This window comes from Peromyscus californicus, unplaced genomic scaffold (genome assembly GCF_007827085.1).
Source record: "Peromyscus californicus insignis strain IS unplaced genomic scaffold, ASM782708v3 Scaffold_17__1_contigs__length_78620276, whole genome shotgun sequence".
NCBI classification, from domain to species: domain Eukaryota; kingdom Metazoa; phylum Chordata; class Mammalia; order Rodentia; family Cricetidae; genus Peromyscus; species Peromyscus californicus.
In genome coordinates, this window is record NW_026294469.1 from 68,189,739 (window position 1) to 68,210,417 (window position 20,679).

The window sequence follows — 20,679 nt, forward strand, 5'->3', positions numbered from 1 at the left end:
CAGAAGGCTAGGAGCAGATGTGGTTAATAACCTGGTGATCTTTGCCATATCTGTGTGGCTGAGACCAGTATCTGTGTTGTCAAGACCACACCAGATCTTCCCTCAGACTTTTATCTTGAGCTTGTCAATATTTAGAACCTATCTTTATGGAAAGTATCACATACAGTTTACAAAGTATTTCTATGTAGTTATGTCTTAAGCCTTATTGTACATATGGGATCGAGATTTTATCACCAGGAAATTTTTTTTACCAAATCGTGCTATGTTTAAATGTATCTAAAATAAACTCGGGGTCAGACGCTAGAAGTTCGAACCAACATGGGATACTGAGTTGTGTTGAGCCAAACTACCTTCTTGATTCCCATTGATCATTACTCTGCTGGCTGTAATGGTCTCAGAGACTCCCCTCACTACTAGATGGTGATGGTCTTAATAAATTTTCCTGTTTCTGTGATAAAATATTCTTAATAAAACAACTTAAGGAAGAAAGAAATTATTCTAGCTCAGAATACCAGGTACAATCCACAATGGTAGGGCAGTCAAGGTGGCAGGAATTTGAAGCAACTGGTTATATCACATTCAAAATCATGAAGCAGAGACACTTGAATGTATGCAGCTTGGCAGCTTCCTTTCTCCATCTGTACAGTCTCAGATTCCACCCAGGGATATCACCCACAGTGGATGGATCTTCCCACTTAAATTAAGGAAGTAATATTATGACTCACAAGCATGTCCAAGGCTGCTGACAAGGGAAGGTCCATTGTCAACGGCATCCAAAGTTGTCCATCCTTGCCTAGCTATGTAACAATATTCCAGGGACAAATTCTGCACTGAGGAAAATGTACACTGAATAAAACTACATCTATTATATATCTAAAGTCTATTCTCCTTTTAGACTAGCTAACCTGTTTCCCTGTTTTATTTTTGTAGTTGAAAAAAAGTCCATGTATAAATTGATTCTGATTAAACTTATAGTGACTAATTGGTTTGCCACATTTTTATTTAAATAAATTATAGTAAGTGGTATATATTTGTAAAATAAAAGAATTATCAACAGTAGAATTTCAGGCAATAGAAAAATACAGGGTGAAATTGGATTAATGTGATTTGAATGCCTATTATTTAAATTCTATATGCTAACTGTATATTCAAATATAGACAACTCTTTAAATATGTTTAATTGCATAATAAAAGTAGAAGTAGGAACAAATAGAAGTAAGTAACTACATAAAGCAAAAGGTTGGTAAATACTTAGAACTTTGTTTTTATGATGAATAAAAATGAAAGGCAATTTTCCAGAATTGAGACTCCTGCTCATTAATACTAAGAACACAGATGTATTTTATTCCATGCAAACATCAGTCTTTTCAAGAACTCCATGTTTTCCTACCTAGCCTCTTCTTAACCTCTATCATCAAGTTTTTTGTGAGAAGTAAGAGGTCAGGACAAGGGCGTCAGAAGCCTGTGGGCATCACTTGTACAGTGATGAATTCTGGCAAGAAAAATCTCATTTTGTTTTCAACAAAAGTAAACCATACACCATATAATTGTTGCTAGAAGATGCCAACATTTTCGCAATATTTTAACCCAATTCAAGTGAGCAATGTCTCCAAATCCCCGCAGAGTTTTCCTTCACAGTCTCCACAGGATTGGCCACAAGAAAAAGTTGCTCAAGATGAGCCAACAGGAATAGAGGCTATGTCTATTCTTTAAGTCCAGATTAGGCCAGGATCTTTTGCAGTCTTATATGCTTTGTAGCTGTGTTGAGGGCAACAGCAGGACCCAGGTCCCCTGCACTCTCATTGAGCTCTTACAGCTTATACACATCTGTCCTGGCTAGTTTTATGTCAACTTGACACAAGCAAGGGTCGTTAGAGTGAAGGGAGCCTCAGTCGAGAAAATGTCTCCATAAGATGAGCATTTTCTTAATTTGTGATTCACGGTGGGACACCCACTGTGGGTGGTAACCCTGGGTTGTTAGTCCTGGGTTCTATAAGAGGCAGGATGAGCAAGCCATGAAGAACAAGCCAGTAAGCAACATTCCTCCATGGTTTCTTGCTGTGGAATAATGCTTTTGTACAATGGTTTAATAAAACACTAATTGGCCAGTAGCCAGACAGGAAGTATAGGCAGGGAGAGCAGACAAGGAGCAGAAGAGTCCCTCTGGTAAGAGGAAGGACTGAGTCAGGAGTCGCCAGTCAGATACAGAGGAAGCAAAATGACAAGCCAGAACTAAGAAAAGGTACTAAGCCATATGACTAATTATAGATAAGAATTATGGGTTCATTTAAGTGTAAGAGCTAGTTAGTAATAAGCCTGAGCTAATGGCCAAGTAGTTATAATTAATATAAACCTCTGAGTGATTACTTTATAAGCGGGCTGTGGAACTGTGGAGGCTTGGCAGGATTGGAGAAACCTTTTGACTACAGTTTCTGAATCAGCTCCTGCCTCCAGGTTCCTGTCCTGCTTGAATTCCTGGCCTCAAGGTTTTTGATTATGAACTGTCATTTGGAACTGTGAATAAAATAAACCCTTTCCTCCCCAAATTTCTTTTGGACTTGGTGTTTCATCACAGCAATGATAACCCTAACTAGGACAATATCCTAGGGACTGTGTGAGTGAAGCACCCTTACAAAGTACTTTTCTTCAAGTCCTCTTAGCAAGAAAGTTTGAGACCTGGAGTTAAGAGAGGCCTCCATGAATGCTAGAAAGAGATACAGGTAGATTCCATACAACCTGGCCCCCATTTATTTCGTGTTCATCTTTTTTCCTAACTGCCAGCTCTGTGACCTTAAGCTCAGAGCCAGATGCAGAAACAGCTGAGCCAACGATACTGTACCCGCTCTCATAGTTGAGTAAAGTCAGGTCTCTGCAACAAATGCCTTCTTTGGGCCTTCTCTGATTCTTCTATTTCTCTAAGTACACTTGTGATCTGCACTGCTAATGTCTTTTCTCCAGCACAGTAACTGGTGAGAATAGTTCAAAACCTCCCCCAGTCACTCTGGCTTCTTTCAGACTGTGCCTGTGGCTATATTCCATGTTCTTCTCATCTAAAACTTTTGTGTCTGAGTAATCATGCTTTGTGTTTAAGCAAGCTTTGTATTTTCAACTTGTCTTGCTTCTCTATTTTTCTCCCACATTTCTCATTTTGATAGATATTTACCATTCTATGTTCCCACTTCACCCTCAGAGACTTTCAGGGTAACTACTCCTAGCTAGTTGTTCTTTCTGAATAATGAGGGAAAATCCACAGGTTTGCATGCTCAGTTGACATGGAACATGGATGTCCCTGTCATCTGAAGCTACAGAACATCCTGCTTGAGAGCTGTGCAGACTTAAAGCAACTACTGAAGATCAAGGATGAACTACTGAGGGCATTGTTACTTACACGTTACGTTACTTAGAGGAGAGGGAGGGACTCAAGCTGTAAGGCAAAAGCTAGCAAATGCTCATCATCCAGGTACAAACCTGAGAGGTAAACAATGAGTCTCCAAGTGTAACAATCAGCTGTGGTGCCAATTGATAAAGGTTCTTGAATTAGCCAAAACAGAAGTGAGGGAGGGAAAGTAACAAGACATGTGAAGTGCAAATGGTAGGCTGGAGGAATTTTAAGGCGCAGATTAGAAATTTAATCATTATTTATGTGTATGATAAAATATTCATTGTGGCTTAAACAAAGGACATATGATGTCTTACCATATATTTGAATATCATTACACTCTTTTTCTTCCCAAGGAGCAGTTATTTACTTTGAAATCTTCCAGGGTCTCTTCTGAGACTGTCTTGTGACTATTCCCATGGGCATTCCTCATTGAATTCCATCATTTTTAAAATTAGCATAGATGATTTTTTTCAGTTAGTGTTGATATTGGCAGATATCAAGATCTAGTAGGCCCTTATTATGGTTCTAGTTCTTGTCTTCCAGAACAAGAAATGGAATCATGTGTTAACTACTATTGCCACCTGGGGGACCAGTCTCCAGGCAGCTTAGAGCTTGAAAGGAATCCACAGTGTCATATAAACTAAGACTTTTCTATCTGAGGGGGTTAGGGGAAAAGACACTCACATGCTCTCTTGATGATTTCCTTCTTTATTATCCATTCTGTTCTTCCTTTCTCTTTTCCCTCCACAGCTTATATACCCCAACAAAATCTTTCAGGCAGTACAGGGATCTCAATGAGATGACATTCCATTTTTCTTTCTTTTTTTTTTTTAAAAAAAAGATTCATTTATTATGTATACAGCATGTGTGACTGCAGGACAGAAGAGGGCACCAGATTTCGTTACAGATGGTTGTGAGCCACCATGTGGTTGCTGGGAATTGAACTCAGGACCTCTTGAAGAGCAATCAGTGCTCTTAACCTCTGAGCCATCTCTCCAGCCCCCTACATTCCATTTTTCAAGTGAGTGATTATGACAAATACAGGTAAAAACATGTTTTTCATTTTCCTTACACGATTAAAAACAGAGTCAATTGATAACCCACATACAATACATCTGAGTAACTTGTCACAGATTAATAGAACAGGGAGCATTTTTTCTCAGTCAACTCTTCTGTTGACAGAGTGCAAATTGCAGTTACAAGGAAAGAATCAATTACTTTATTATCTGTCTTGAAAGACAATCTTATAAGAAATTTTAAAGGAATCACAAACCTAAACTTTTATACATGAAAAAATAATCAGCTGAATTTTGAATCATTAGAGTACATACCCATTCATCAATAGTTTCTTATATCAGAAAATTGAGGTCAGGAGTGAGTACAAGGAACTAATCATCACCTTTGATTATCAACTAGACCTAGCAAGGGAAGTATGTCAGCTAGCAACAATCAGGTTGTTCTGTATTTTCGACCCTGGCCTAATGAATCAGACAGCTCAGCTATGTGTCCTTGTGAACTTAGATTGTTTTCTGGGGTTATTCATCTTAAACTATTACCAAAGCATCTGGTCTAACCTCAAGTTATTTTGAAGCTTTGTTTCAGCTAATGGTGCACACTGAAATCTGTGACTGTTTCTTCTCAGCATTAAGAGAATTAGAGCCAGCCTGGCTCCTGGGGATTCAGTTGTTTTCCTTAATCATTAACTTGAACTGTGATCTATGCAGTTCCTTAAGTAAAATTCATAGGCCTTAGCTGTGAAACATATCCTTGTATTTATTTTTATTTATCAAAACTCTGTATAAGCTATCATTATTATTAGCAATTAGACAGTACAATTTAGGGAGGAATCATCTTCATGACAATCCACAGATTAAAAATACCCAGTAGAGTGGGATGTTTCCATGATATAAACACAGTACATCACAGGCAGTGGGGATCTCCCCACACCCATTCACACCATGCTAGGTGCCAGGGAAAGATAGATACAGCAAAAGCAAAGACATTCCAGGGTCTGTTGTCCCATGGCCTTGCCTAAATGAGATTCACCCATCAGGAAGTTTCCTCCTGGTAGGCTGACACTTTGAATTGCCACCTGCTGCTCCTCTGACTTGGCCACTGGCAAATTACTCTTCTGTTATTGTGATAAAATACCATGATTGGTGGTTTGAATAAGAATGGCCTCCATAGGCTCATATATTTTAATACTTGGTCCCCAGTTGGCAGAACTGTTTGGAGGAAGATTAGGAGGTGTGACTTCGCTGAAGGTGGTGTGTCCCTAGGGGTGAGATTTGAGGTTTCAAAAACCCATACCATTCCCAGTTAGCTCTCTCTGCCTTGTGGTTATGTCTCTACATGAAAGCTCACATGTTCCAGCACCATGACTGCCTGTCTGCTGCTATGTTCCCACCTTGATGGCCATACACTCTATACGCTGGAACCTTGAGCCCCAAATTAAATGCTTCCTTTAATCAATTTCTTTGGCCATAGTGTTTTGTCACAGCAATAAGAAAGTAAACAATGTGATGGCCAAGGCACCATATAGAAGAAAGTGGTTTATTTTGGCTTAGAGTTATGAGGGATTAGAGTTCATAATGGCTGGCACAGCATGGCAGCAGGCAGTAGTCATGGTAACTAGAGCAAGAAGCTGAGATCTCACATCTTGAACTGCAAGCAGGAAACAGAGAAAATAAACTGGAAGTAGGCCAGAGTGCTTTATGTTCAAGCCCTGTCCATGGTGACAGACTCCTTCCAGCAAGGCCAAATCACTTAATCTTCCATAAACAGCACCACCAACTGGGGACCAAGCATTCAAATGCCCAAGACTATGGAGGACACTGCTTATTCAAAGCCTTACCAACAAAAACATGTGGATAGTAGTAGAGACAGAGACAGTTTATTAGGAAGGGAAGTACCATCAAGGGAAGAAGTAGGCCACAGCAGAGGGGCAGGTTAGCAACTCCATTGCCCATACCCAAAGGAGTGTTACATTTTATGGTCACTTGCCTAGTCAGGGCCCTCTCAGGTGTGCTCTTTCTATTACACATCAACTATGGCTGAAAGTTTCCATTCTTTCTTTCATTCAACCTTTTTTTATATGTTAGTTTTGCAGCCTTTCATACATCAATCTCTACCCTATTCAGCCTCAGTGCTATATAAAGCAAAATGGTGACTGTGATATGATGTGGATTACAATGTAAACAGGAAGCAATGATATATGTGTATGATGTGATTGTAACTAGTTTGCAAGTCATGGTGCTACAGCACTGTCTCATTCTCTTGTATTGGGCTGAAACAAGCTGCCCAAATTCCATCTTGGTAAGTATTTAATATTTTAATAAAAGCTTGCTTAATTTGGCCAAAATGTGGAACTGGTTTTTCTCTGGCAAATTTAAGGATTAATGCTCTGTTTGTTGTTTTTGGCACTTTGGAATTCTTTCAGCTCTTGGACTATGTTTATTTTCCTCTGGCCTAGAATCTATACAAAGCTATTTTCCTTGACTGTGAATGTTGCCTTATCAGTCTTCCTCTCTCCATGCTCATTTCCAACTCCAAGTCTTCAAGAAAACATTCTCCTAATTGGTTCTATATACTCTATTTTGCTTCCAATTAAAGAGCAACCATAAAATAATTGTATGGTAGTAATACCTGGTTGGTATTTGTTACTTCACAGAAAAAAAATGTAGAGAAATTATATTTATCCTTTTAGTAGTGTATTCCTAAGAGTAGAAGGTTGCATTATTTTCTGAAGATGTAACAATACACAACTCAAGCAAGTAAATAAGCAAATAGTGGTATTGAAATGTAACCTAGAAAACAGTTACAGAGACTATTCATGGGAACAGACATCCCACTTCTACTTTCTTTGTTATCTGGACCTCTGTCTAAGGTGTCTTTTTTCCTACCTTCCACAATAAAGTCTGGAATAAACTCAGAACAGTTGCTGATTAAATATAAGGTCACAAGGATGAAGGGACAATCTAGTTTTAAAGGAATAAACAGTTTTCTTGTTTTAATTAAACTCTTCAGAAATGTGTGTCCCCTTGAGTTTATATGTCAGCAATGAAGCAAAATTTCCCTGCAAATATGCCTCTTATTAACTGATGCCAACATTTGATTAGTACTTGGAAGGTGACTAACATCTGGGGTTTGTTGATGTTTGTTGTCATTTTGCCATTCCATGATGATAGTTTACTAAACAGCTTCACTTGAGACACAGCCCACTGGGCAGAGCAGTGAAACTACCAAACAGTGGGCTTTACAATCTTGTTGTAGAAAATATATTTGTATTCATTGTAGTGGGCACTGAAGCCTATGGAGAACAGAGATGTAAAATTGGAAGAGATCAGATGAAGGGACAGCAGCAAAATCCTAGAGCCTCAGGCATGGAAGAGAATGACAAACACATCTCTGGTGAGCGGGAGACTGGTGCTATCAAGGCTCTTTAACAGCATATACTTCCATGAGCACCAAACAATGATGGCTTATTTTGTTGGTGAAAACATAGTTATTTATTTAATTGGCTAATTGATTTGTTCCTTTGATTCAGAGGGCCCTTGGCTTTGGTTCACAGATGAGACCCTACACTCTCCAACTTCTATATCCCTATTACGTTTTCCAATGGATAAATCTAAACAGTTGTCTGGGAAATGTTACCCATAATCCTTCAGGGTATTAACTTGTGACACGGAAATATTGATAAGTGTAACCAAAATCAAGTTAAACCCTACATAAAAGCTAAAGGAGAGCACTTTACATCATGTGATTATTGGGTGACTATCGTTTTAGTATCCTGATGTGGTAGAATGATATGGCAACCATTCTTTTGTTTTCTTTTTTAAAACTGAGACAAAATGTTGTTATTTAATGGGGGAAAACACCTACCCCAGTGGACTGGCAATTCCTGTTAGACTGCTGCAAGAACTACTGCTACTTACACAACTAGGATGGCACCAAATTCTCATAGGTAACAAAAAGAAAGAGAGAGAGAGAGAAGAAGGAAGGAAGGAAGGAAGGAAGGAAGGAAGGAAGGAAGGAAGGAAGGAAAGAAAAATTGAAGGCCTCATTGTGGTATAGCTATTTCCCTTGAGTATAGCATGACAATCAATCACCTGATATCACTGGCTGGGATTGCTGTGAGGAACTTACAGAATACTCTGGTACTGTGGTCATGGCAATCTAAGTAAAACAATGCAGTGGTAATAGATTCTATGGCAATGAAGTTGTTAACAGTTCCCCACAGAAGGATGAGAAGTAATGAAACACTTGTCTGAGATTCTATCTACAACTGCTGCCACATCTTGATAATGCCAGAATAAATGGAGAAGTACAATGACAACCCTCTCAGACAAGATTTTTATCTTTTTAAATTAATATATAGATGTCAAGATGTGAGCCAATCCAAATAATAACCCTGAGAGGGCTTTTCTTTTTCATGAAAGAAAAGTATCAAATAGATAATATGTAGCTAGAGTTTTCCTGCCTGGCCCACAGTCAGGACAAATCTCTCACCCGCCAGTCCCAAAGCCGCTCAGACCCAACCAAGCAAACACAGAGACTTATATTGCTTACAAACTGTATGGCCATACCAGGCTTCTTGCTAACTGTTCTTACAGCTTAAATTAATCCATTTCTATAAATCTATATCTTGCCACGTGGCTCGTGGCTTACCGGAATCTTTACATGCTGTTTGTCATTGAGGCAGCTGGCAGTGTCTCTGACTCAGCCTTCCACTTCCCAGAATTCTTTTCCTCCTTGTCTTGTCCATACTTCCTCCTGCCTGACTACTGGCCAATCAGTGTTTTATTTACTAACCAATCTGAGCAACACATTTGCCCTACAGAACATCCCATAACACCCCCCCCCCCTTTTTTTTTTTAAAAAAAAGGAAGGTTTTAACCTTAACAAAGTAAAATTACATATAATTTGGGAATTTGGGCGTAGCTTCTCTTACTACTTCCTGCTGGAGGGGGGCGCTGTATCTTATGGGGACACAAAGAAAATTTTAGGATTATGGAATAGTCCATGAGGCTGTATTGTCTGAGCCAGTTGCCTTCAAACTATTTTGGATGTTGGATCATCTGGGCCATGGTGTCATCAGAGACCTTTTAGGGGGTCTTGGCTGGTCAAACCTGATTATCTTAATCTGGAACAAATCCATAGCCTCTTGCTTTCTGTGGAAACAAAAGCAGAGACTCTTTTCCAAAGCAACATATCCTTATATCTAAATTTTGAAATCAAGGTACCTTTAAAATATACATTTTGGCATAACTCAACAGCTTTTACAATTAAATGTTTTTCTGCAGTTAAAAATCCCAAAGACAACACAATCCAGATTCTCTGTGTAATATTCATCTTTATGTGGCTTATTTTTTATATTAATTTTACTGTCTCTTTGAAGACTATTTTTTAAAACTATGTATTTGTTTATATAACTTATATATCACCTTTTTTGTCTCTTTCAAGCCTACGTTTTTTTGTTTTTGTTTTTTTTTTTTTTGCTGTCGGGATAAGGAGGTATGACATTCCAGGAGTTGCTGTGTCCTTTTTTTTTTTTAATAGTTTATTTATTTATTTTATTTTATTTTATTTTTATTTTGCAATACAATTCAGTTCTACATATCAGCCATGGATTCCCTTGTTCTCCCCCCTCCCACCCCCCTCACCTTCCCCCCAGCCCATCCCCCATCCCCACCTCCTCCAGGGCGCGCCGATCTCGTCTGATCTTGGAAGCTAAGCAAGGTCGGGCCTGGTTAGTACTTGGATGGGAGCCTACGTATATTTTACACACATTGTAAACTATTACATCTGAATCTGTCTTATTGTGAATCTATTGCTTTAGACTGTAGCAGCTGTGGCTGCTGGCTCCACCCACCTCAGCTTTCCAACATGGCAGTGGTACGTTTTTCACCAGCTCTGGGAGCTATTGTGGGTCTATGCTTTTATCCAAGCAGCATGTAGCTCAGAAACCTTTTTTTTTTGTTTTGTACTAGCAAAGGCTAAATCCACCACTCAGCTTAATGTGTGCCACTTGCAGAGGCCTCATTCCTGCCATACTGTAGGTCGAGCGTACACACTAGGAACCCACCAGTAGCTCAAACCGGCAGGCTGCCGCTCATTTGAGAGAGACAATTAGGAAGCTGTTTTTAGCTCCGTTTTAGAATCTTTTCTCAGGTTTTAGGTGGAAACTCTTGCCCCACGTTGGGTGCCATTTGTAGCTAGAGTTTTCCTGCCTGGCCCACAGTCAGGACAAATCTCTCACCCGCCAGTCCCAAAGCCGCTCAGACCCAACCAAGTAAACACAGAGACTTATATTGCTTACAAACTGTATGGCTGTACCAGGCTTCTTGCTAACTGCTCTTACAGCTTAAATTAATCCATTTCTATAAATCTATATCTTGCCACGTGGCTCGTGGCTTACCGGAATCTTCACATGCTGTTTGTCATTGAGGCAGCTGGCAGTGTCTCTCTGACTCAGCCTTCCACTTCCCAGAATTCTTTTCCTCCTTGTCCCGCCTATACTTCCTCCTGCCTGACTACTGGCCAATCAGTGTTTTATTTACTAACCAATCAGAGCAACACATTTGCCATACAGAACATCCCATAGCAATAATATGGAAAAATAATAATTGTTACTTTCAGAATGTAATAAGTAGATATATATTTACTTCAAAATCACAGACATTTTCCAGTAGATTAAATGTTTCAATAATAAAATATTGGAAAAAAACAATGTTTTGAAACAATCATAAAAAACTGAAGAAGCAAATATAGGTCAGGACAGGAATTCAAAATAGAAATTACCCAAATAAACACCTCTGTGCACAGAATAATTGAATTCATACATCAAAGGTGCAATCTCATCTTCAGAAATGTTTGAACCTCCAAGACACTTTAATAAATTCCTTAGGTATCCCAGAATAAAAGAGAGTCAGCCACAAATCATCCACAAAATTGTCTTTCTTCATAGCACCTACAAATCTAGAGAGCAAGGTACTTATATTTATAGTAAAAAATACTATACTATATACTATGCAAATGTCTTCACATATTAAAATAAGGGAATTCAAAGCCTGACATAGTGTTACAGTTTTGACAGCTTGACACAACCTAGACATACTTTGGAAAAGAAGATCTCAATTGAGGAATTTCTTCCACCAGACTGGCCTGTAGGCAAGTCTTTGGGAATTTTCTTGATTGATGGAGACTGATTAATATATGTGGAAGGGCCAAGGCCACCATGAGCAGAACTATCTCTGGGTAGGTGGGCTCAGGGATGTATAGGAAAGGTAGCTGGACTAGCTGGAGGAAGCAAGCCAGTAGACAGTTTCCTCTGCTATCTTTGCCTCAGTCCTGGCCTTTACATTTCTGCCTAGACTTTCTACTTTGGATTCCTTCAAAGACAGACTGCGATGTGGTAGTATAAGCTGAAATACACCCCTTCCTCCCAATATTGGTTTTGGTCAGTGTTTTATCATAGCAACAGAGAAGCAAACCAGAACAGTTCCCTCATACTGTACGGTAAATACACTAATGGAAACCAACAGGAAAAATAAATCAATAGAGAATAAATCAACTTACAATGTGAAGGAATTATGGATGTAAAATACAATGTCAAAGAAATTATGTCGGGAAAAGAGAATAGTAGTTAATGAATCATATCAAGGAGCTAGAAAAGTATTTGAACAGCTAAATAATAATGAGTTCCTGATTGGTACTATGAAGCTAAAACATGAAATTCAAAACAACAACAACAACAAAAAAAAAACAGTTCATGTGGTATAAGCAAAATCAACAGCTCGACTTCAGTAAGAGCTGCATGTGCAGGGAATCTTAAAGATATGCCAGTTTCAGAAAAAGAAAATTCAAAAACTATTTCCTAAAGTTGCTGCCTCGCCCTCTTACTGTTTCTTGGTCACTTTCCTCTGTTGACTTCAATCCCAAGGCCCTCATTATAAGCCAGTCATGGTGGTGCTCTCTAGGAAAAACAATAGCAGTAATAACTGACAGGTTACTATGAAGGGATTGCTAGATTTTATTTTTTATGACTCTACTAATTTCCTACTAACATTGTCTGCTATTTAATGAATTCACAGGAACTAATTTCTGCTAAATTTAAAATTTTATTCTTGATTCAAGTACGATTTTTCAAGGTTTATTAAATTAAAAATGTGTGTGTATCTGTGTGAGTGTATATATATCCTGCATGTGTGTGCAAGTGCCTTAAGAGGCCATAAGAGGATATGGGATCCCTTGGAGATGGAGTTACAGGTGTTTGTGAACCAACCTTCCCGAAGTGTGGGTTCTAGGACCTGAACCCAGGTTCTCAAGATTGAGCAGCAAGAACTTTAAACTACTCAGCCATCATCTCTCAAACCTATAACTCAAGTTCTTATTATAAAGAAAAATGCATCCCCAAATAGGAAGTGAAGGGAAAATCAAGTTTCATTTTGTTATGGACAAGCATTTCTTTTCCTCCTATAGAGCAGTAAACAATTGGTTAACCACAGAGAAAACTGACATTCATAATGATAGCTGCATGGTTCACAATAGTGAGAGAATGGAAACAGCCTAGGTGTCTAGGAAAGATGTTTGGCTAAAGAAAATGTGGTGCATGTATACAATGGGATTCTGTGCAACCATAAAGAAAAATGAACTAATCTGACTAGTTTTTAATAGATTAATCTGACAAGTTTTTAAATGTATTAAAGATACAACATATCTATTAATTACTTACCTATACTCTTTATAGTCAATTTCCCCCAACTTCCTTCACCCATAATTGGCTTCCATGAACAAACAACAAAGATTTTATAAATTTTTGACTGAATTTAGTATTAAGAAAAATGCACCATACTAATGTATGATTTTCTATGTGTGTGTCTTCTGAGCAGTGCTCTCTGACATGGGTATATCACAGTCTGCTTATTTATTCATCTGTTAAGAAACATTTGCATACTTTGACAATCTCTGCTATTGCTATTAATAGTTTTGTTCATAATCACCTTCAAATCTTTACAGAAACATATTATATCATTTCCTGGAATTAAATTTTCATAATGAGGTTTCTGGGTCACATGGTACAAATACATCTTCATTACACATAGGTTGGTGATTTCTGTGTTTGTGGTCTCGACTAGATCAATGGTGTTTTGTGATCTTCATGCATCTTTTCTCATAAGATAAATATTAATTTTATCTTGGGAAGTTTTAAAATTTATTTTACACTGTATGTGTGTGTGTGTGTGTGTATGTGTGTGTGTGTGTGTGTGTGTGTGTGTACATGCAGGCATTTTGCACCACAGCTTCAGTGAATTCACAAGTACAACATCTCTGTCATATCAGAGATGATATTCTAGGTGTTAGCATTGAGATCATGAAATAGAATTTTGCCACTAGCTACATAATTACTACCTTGTGTTTCATCTCTGTTACTTCCAAATTGCACACAATAAGGTGACTTTCAGTCCTTTATTATACAAATTTATAACCCTATACTATAACTTAAAATTTTATCAAATTAAATGTATGTGTGTGTGTATATGTTCAAGTCTGTTTTGATTAGTAAATTTCCATTTTGTCTTTTGCTTTTCAGTAATTTATTGAAGAGTCTAGTGAAGATTTGTATCTTTCCTACTAAATTAATTCCCTTTTTCCAAACATTTCATTATTAATGGAAACACATGTCAAGATAATTCAGACTGATTTTTCTGAGGAAGTCAGTCAAGCACTTATAAAATTAGCTCTTTATTTCCCAAATATTTGTGGAAATGGGGATATGTATACCCAAATTTTTATTTCCAGATATACATATATGCATACATACGTACGTACATACATACATGTACATACATATATCTACACAAATGGTATGTCTCACTTTTTTTCAGAATACTTGTTTTGAGATTATATTGTTGCATGTAGCAATGTTTCACTTTCTCAGACTGGGGAGGAACATTCCTTTAAGTGGCTATTTGTTTATTCATTGATGGATGTTTAGATTATTTCTAGGATTCACCTATTATCATGCCCCAGACATACTTGTGTAAAGGTTATAGAATCTTTACAGAAACACGAGACCTCATTCCTCTTGATCTAATTTAGATTTATTCCATGGTACTTAGGCAAGAACAGCAACTGTGAATAGGATTGTTTCACTGATTTCTTTTCAATATATTTATTGTCAGTGTTCAGGAAGGCTACTGATCTTTTTGTGTTGGTTTTATATCCAGCCATTCTGTTCAAAGTGTTTATTAGCTCTAAGAGTTTAGTAGGGTCCATAGCGCTCTTTTGTATGGAACAGTATAATCTGCAAGTAGTGATACTTGCCTTCTTGTTTTCCTATTTATATGTCTTTTAGTTCCATCTCCTTGCTAATGGAATGTCAACTTGAATATGATGAGTGATCTTGGATTCAATTATCTAGCATTTTATTGAAAATGCTTGCATCTATGCTCACCATGGAAGTCAGTCTGTGATTTTCTTTCATCATTTTGTCTTTGTCTGGTTTTGGCATTTCTGTAATACTGGCTTCATAAATAGAGTTTGGAAGTGTCTTAGGGTTTCTATTGCTGTGAAGAGACATCATGACCACAGCAACTCTTCTAAAGAAAAACATTCAATTGAGGTGGCAGCTTACAGTTTCACAGGTTTAATCTATTATCATCATGGCAGGGAGCATGATAGCTGGGAGTATGGAGGCATACAGACCGACATGGTGCTGGAGAGGCAGCTGAGAGTTCTACATGTTGCACAGGCAAGAGGAAGTGGTCTGTCTCACTGGAGTGGCTTGAAACTCAAAGTCCACCTCCACAGTGACATACTTCCTTCAAAAAGACCACACCTACTCCAACAAGTCCACACCTCCTAATCATGCTGCTCCCTTTGGGGGTCATTTTCTTTCAAACCACCACAGGAAGCATTCATTGTTTTTCTATTTTATGGAAAAGGTGAGTAATGTTGGTGTTGGCTGTGCTAGAGTTCTGCAGTGAATCCTGGTCCTGTGCTTAACTTAGTTGACTCTTTATTACTGCTTCAATATCATTGTAGGATAGAGATATCTTTAAAATACGTATTTCATCTTTGCTTGATTTTGGTATTTCTTGGGTATCTAAAATTTATATATTCCCTTTACATTTTCCAATTTAATACAATGTAAAATTTTAAGGCATGACTTAAAATTTTATTTTCTGTCTTTCATTAGTATCTGTTGTAATGTCTCCCTTTTCATTTATAATTTTATTAATTTGGGTCTTCTGTCTATTACTTTTGATTAGTTTAAATACTTTTAAAAATTTTTCAAGATAGAGGTTCTCTGTGTAGTCTTGGCTGTCCTGGAACTCACTCTATAGATCAGGCTGGCCTCAAACTGCCTGCCTCTTCCTCCTGAGTGCTGGGATTAAAGGCATGTGCCACCACTGCCTGGCAGTTTAGGCAATTTTTTTCAATTTGGTTAATATTTTCAAATAACCAACTCTTCACTTCATTGACTTTTATTTTTGTTTATGTTTCATTAATTTCTTCCCTGATTTTAATTACTTTCCTAATATAGCTTTGAGATTTGGATTGTTCTTGTTGCTCCAAAGCCTTGGGGTTCATAATTAAGGTTTTTATTCAACATCTCTCAAATGTTTTATGTAGGTACTTGGGGGATGTACATTTTTCCTCTTAAAACTGCCTTCCTTTAATACTATAGATTTCAGTGTGTTGTGTTTTCATTTCTATTCGATTCTAGGAATGGTTTAGTTTTCATCACAGCTTTTTTTTTTTCAATTTTTACCTAGAAATGTGTATTTTATTAGAGTAATGTAACAATCCTATTGTTAGTTCTTTCTTTAAAAAATTACCAAGCTGAAAACTATAGTACATACTCAGAACCTGGTGCAGACCCATGTAGACCCTGTGCTGGCTGCCTCAATCTCTGTGAGTTTATAGGAACTTTGCTCAGTTGATTTCGAAAGCCTTGTTCTCCTGGTGTCCTCCATCTGTTCTAGCTCCCACACCCCTGCCTCTTCTTCCACAGAGTTCCAAGAGCTCTGAGGGGAGGTATTTGATGGAGACATCTTATTTAGAGCTATGGGGTCCAAGATCTCTCTTTCTATGTAATACTTGACTGTGAGTATCTGTATTTGTTCCCATCTGCTGCAGGAGGAATCTTTTCTGATGGTGGATGAATAATGCACCAATCTATGAGTAGAGCAGAATGTCATGAGAGGTCATTTTTTTTGTTACTGTTTATCTTTTCTAGACAAGTAGTATTTGGTTTTACCCTAGGTTTCTGAGATAGCTAGTCTCTGGTTCTTGGTCACCCAAGCAGTGTCAAGTATGGGTTCTATTTCATTGAGTGGGCCTTAAGTAAAATCAGACATTGGTTAGTTACTCCCACAAGCTTTGTGCCACCATTGCCCTAGCATGGTTTTGGCACAAAAACAGACACATCAATCAATGGAATCTAAGAAGATTCATATTTAAATCCACATACCTATGAATGCTTGATTTTTGGTAAAGAAGTCAGAAATACACACTGGATAAAAGACAGCATCTTCAACAAATGTTCCTGGTCAAATGTATGGCTGCATGTAGAAAAATTCAGATAGATTCATACTTATCACCCTGCACAAAACTCAACTCCAAATGAATCAAAGACTTCAAAATAAAACCAAAAACACTCAACTTGATAGAAGAGGAAGTAGGAAATAGCCTTGAACTTATTGGCATGGGAAAAGACTTGGAGATGTAGAGTTGGGAATTTGCCTAGCTGGTTTTCAGTCTTGCTTTGGTCCAGTATTTCCTCACTGTGCTCCCTTCCCTGTGTTTTGGAATAGTAATGTATATCATGTATTATTATATGCTGGAAGTATGTGATCTATTTTTTTATTTCAGTTTTATAGGGTATGGTAGTTTGAAAGAAAATGACCCCCAAAGGGAATAGTACTATTTGGAGGTGTGCCCTTGTTGGAGGAAGTGTGTCACTGGGGGGGAAGCTTTGAGGTCTTTTTTGCTCAAGTTTCCCTCAATGTGACTTTCAGTTGACTTCCTGTTGCCTGCAAGATGTAGGACTCTTAGCCCTTCCAACACCCCATCTGCCTGCATACTGCTATAATTCCCATCAGGATGATAATGGACTGAACCTCTGAAACTGCAGGTGAGCCCCCTAATTAAAAAATTTTCTTATAAAAGTTGCAGTGGTCATGGTGTCTCTTCACAGCAATAGTAATCCTAAGACAGAATTTGGTACCAGGAGTAGGGTTCAAACCCCCACACACATAAATCCCTTGCAAGGTCTGGATTAAAGACATGTGTCTTCCACCCTTAAGGTCTGGATTAAAGGCATGTTGTCTTCTTGCCTGAAGACTTAGATCACAAGTGTGCCCTCCATTTCTGGATTATAGTACTTTCCAGATATAGTCAAGTTGACAACCAAGAATAGCCATCACATAGAGGATTACAGTTAAGAGAATGCATGAATTGCAGAAGAGACTTTGAACTTTGGGCTTTAAAATATTGTTGAGACTGTGATAGACTATGGGGACATTTTACATAATGATATTGTTACAAGTTCATGGGGGCCAGGGAGCGGAATGTGGTAGTTTGAATGTAAATGGTTCCCATAAGCTCACTAGGAGTGGCATTATTAGGAGATGTGGCTTTGTTGGAGTAGGGGTAGCTTTGTTGGAGGAAGTGTGTCACTTTGGAGGCAGGCTTTGAGGCCTCATATATGCTCAAGCCATGCCCAGTGTCTCAGACCACTTCCTTTTGCCTGTGAGTCAAGATGTAAGAACTCTCAGCTACTTCTCCAGCACCATCTGCCTGCCTGCCTTGATTCCAACCATGACAATAATGAAATAAACCTCTGAACTGTAAAGCAAGCCACCAAAATTAAATGTTTTCCTTTATAAGAGTTGCCATGCATGTGGTATCTCTCAACAGCAATAGAAACCCTAAGAGAGGTAGTTCCTTGGGAAGATGGGAATTTATCTACCTCAAGACCCAGCTATATTGCTCCTGGGCACATACCCAAAGGACACTTCATCCTACCACCAGGAAACTTGCTCAACCATGTTCACTGCTGCTGTATTCACAATAGCCAGAAATTGTAAACCACCTAGATGTCCCTCAACAGAAGAATGGATAAAGAAATGTAGTACATTTACACAATGGAGTATTACTCAGACGTTAAAAAAATAAAATCATAAAATTCACAGATAAATGGATGGAACTAGAAAAATCATACCGAGTGAGGTAACCTAGACCCAGAAGGGCAAACATGATTAGTGTCTTGCTCAGCTATCATCAGAAAAGCATCCTCCTGTAGCAAATGGGAGCAAATACAGAGGCCCACAGCTAAACATTATGAAGAGAATGAGAGGAATTGAGAATTCTTAGTCCTTAGTGGGATGTCTCCATCAAATCCCTACCCTCAGGGCTCAGGGAACCCTATGGGGAAGAGGAAGCAGAAAGAGTGCAAGATCCAGAGGGTATGGAGGGCACCAAGGAAACAAGGCCTTCTAAATCAATAGGATCAAGGCACATATGAACACACAGACTGAGGCGGCATGCACAGGACCTGTACAGGTCAGTTCCAGCTGGAGTTCCAGAACTGAAAGGAGAAGTGGACACATCCCCCCTCACTAACCCAGAAGCTATCTCCAATTGATACCCACTTGCAAATGAATATTTGGTTTTTTTCCCAAGGTAATTTCATTGGGGGTAACAAACTACACTTAAGGATAGGCCACATGTCCAGCAGGAGATGGCCAACAGAAAACAAACTTAAGGGCATCTTTGGAGGTTCCTTGTCTCACAATGTCATGTCAGGGCTTTAAAAAAATTACCCTTTTGTGTTTTCTATTTTATTTTACTTTATTTCTATATTATAAATGGATATATATTTTCCCTCTTTTTTTTTAATCCTACAGGTCCTTTGCAAATATATTGTGGTTTCCAGTTTAGTACTTTTATGGGATTCCTGAATGTGTAAACAAGTGGGTTTCTATGTCCATCCATATTTGTTTCTTGTGCCTTTTCTTGGGCTCTTTTCCTTCTGTTTGTTTTTCTGATGTGTTAGTTTTATCTTAACTTATTTTTTTATTATTATCACTTAGAAGCCTGTTTACCTCCTCATGAGAGATAAAGTGTGTATATACTTGGGTGGGAGTAGAGGTGGGAGGAACTGAGAGGAGTGGTGGGAGGGAAATCATAATCAGTATATATTAGTGAGAAAGAAATCTATTTTCAATAAAAGGACAATTTTTAATAGAAACTAATAATAAAAGGATCATGTTTGTCTGGCCAGAACTTTACAGAATGAGCTATTCCCCAGTCCTACATTTTACTCTTTACTGAATTCTTGGTGCACCTTCATTGCTTGTAATCCATAATCTGCCACCTATCATTCCAATAGGTGCTGATATGTGTGTTCTGTATGCAAAGAAAGGAACTCCAAAGTTAAACAAATGTCCAGCTGTCATTCTGATGGTCCTGCTCTCATATGACTTCATTATGCTCTCACACAACTTTCAAAACATTTTCTCTATTCTGTGTTTTTAGTGTTTTAACTGTAACTTGCATGTCATAGGGATTTCTTTTTTAGTCCTTTATATTTGGTATTTTTTAGGCCTCTTGTGGATATCTCTTTCTCCAGATTTTGAAAATCTTCTTTGATGAATGCACTGTAAATATTACCTTTTTCTTTGGAGTTCTCCTCCTTTAATGCCCATAATTCATAGATTTGAGCCCCCATGGTGTCCCAAAACTCTTCCATATTCTCTTTATTTTTAAATCACTTTCTTTGATTGAGTGATGTTTTTTTTCACCTTGTCTTCAAGCCTTGATATTGCATCTTCTACATCCTTCATGCTGCCAGTGGACCTTTCCACTACTAGACATTACCAGTTTCATTTCATTCTTAATTTCTCTCTCTTTATTTGATTAGATTTTCATATTTTGAATTGTCCTTGTTATTCAACCATTTGTGTGTTCTTGGGTTTCAATCATTTTATTCCTGTGCTCTTCAAGTCATTTAGGTATTTTGCTGCAGGCTGCAGGAATATATCATAAGAACTCAGCTGGTTATGGCAAAGTCACTACCTGGAGGGATCAGGGAATTCCCCAGAGGAAGCCAAATTCCAAGGAGTTTTTGGTGTTATTTGGCTTGTTATATATCAGCTGTCTTCTGTTATGAAAATCATGTGTGCCTTCATAGTTTTCCCAATTGACTTTTCCCTAAGAAGGGCTAACAGTGTGGACTGATCACTCTCTGGACATACATATTCCAGGTATTTGGAGAACAGCCACAGGAA

At 38.1% G+C, this 20,679-nt stretch overlaps 1 pseudogene; it reads right to left on the bottom strand.

Annotated features, from left to right (window-relative positions):
* The window catches only part of LOC128112384 (protein SGT1 homolog), a 56,395-nt pseudogene extending 36,275 nt beyond the window's left edge, over positions 1–20,120 (bottom strand).
* Between the last annotated feature and the right edge of the window lie 559 nt (positions 20,121–20,679).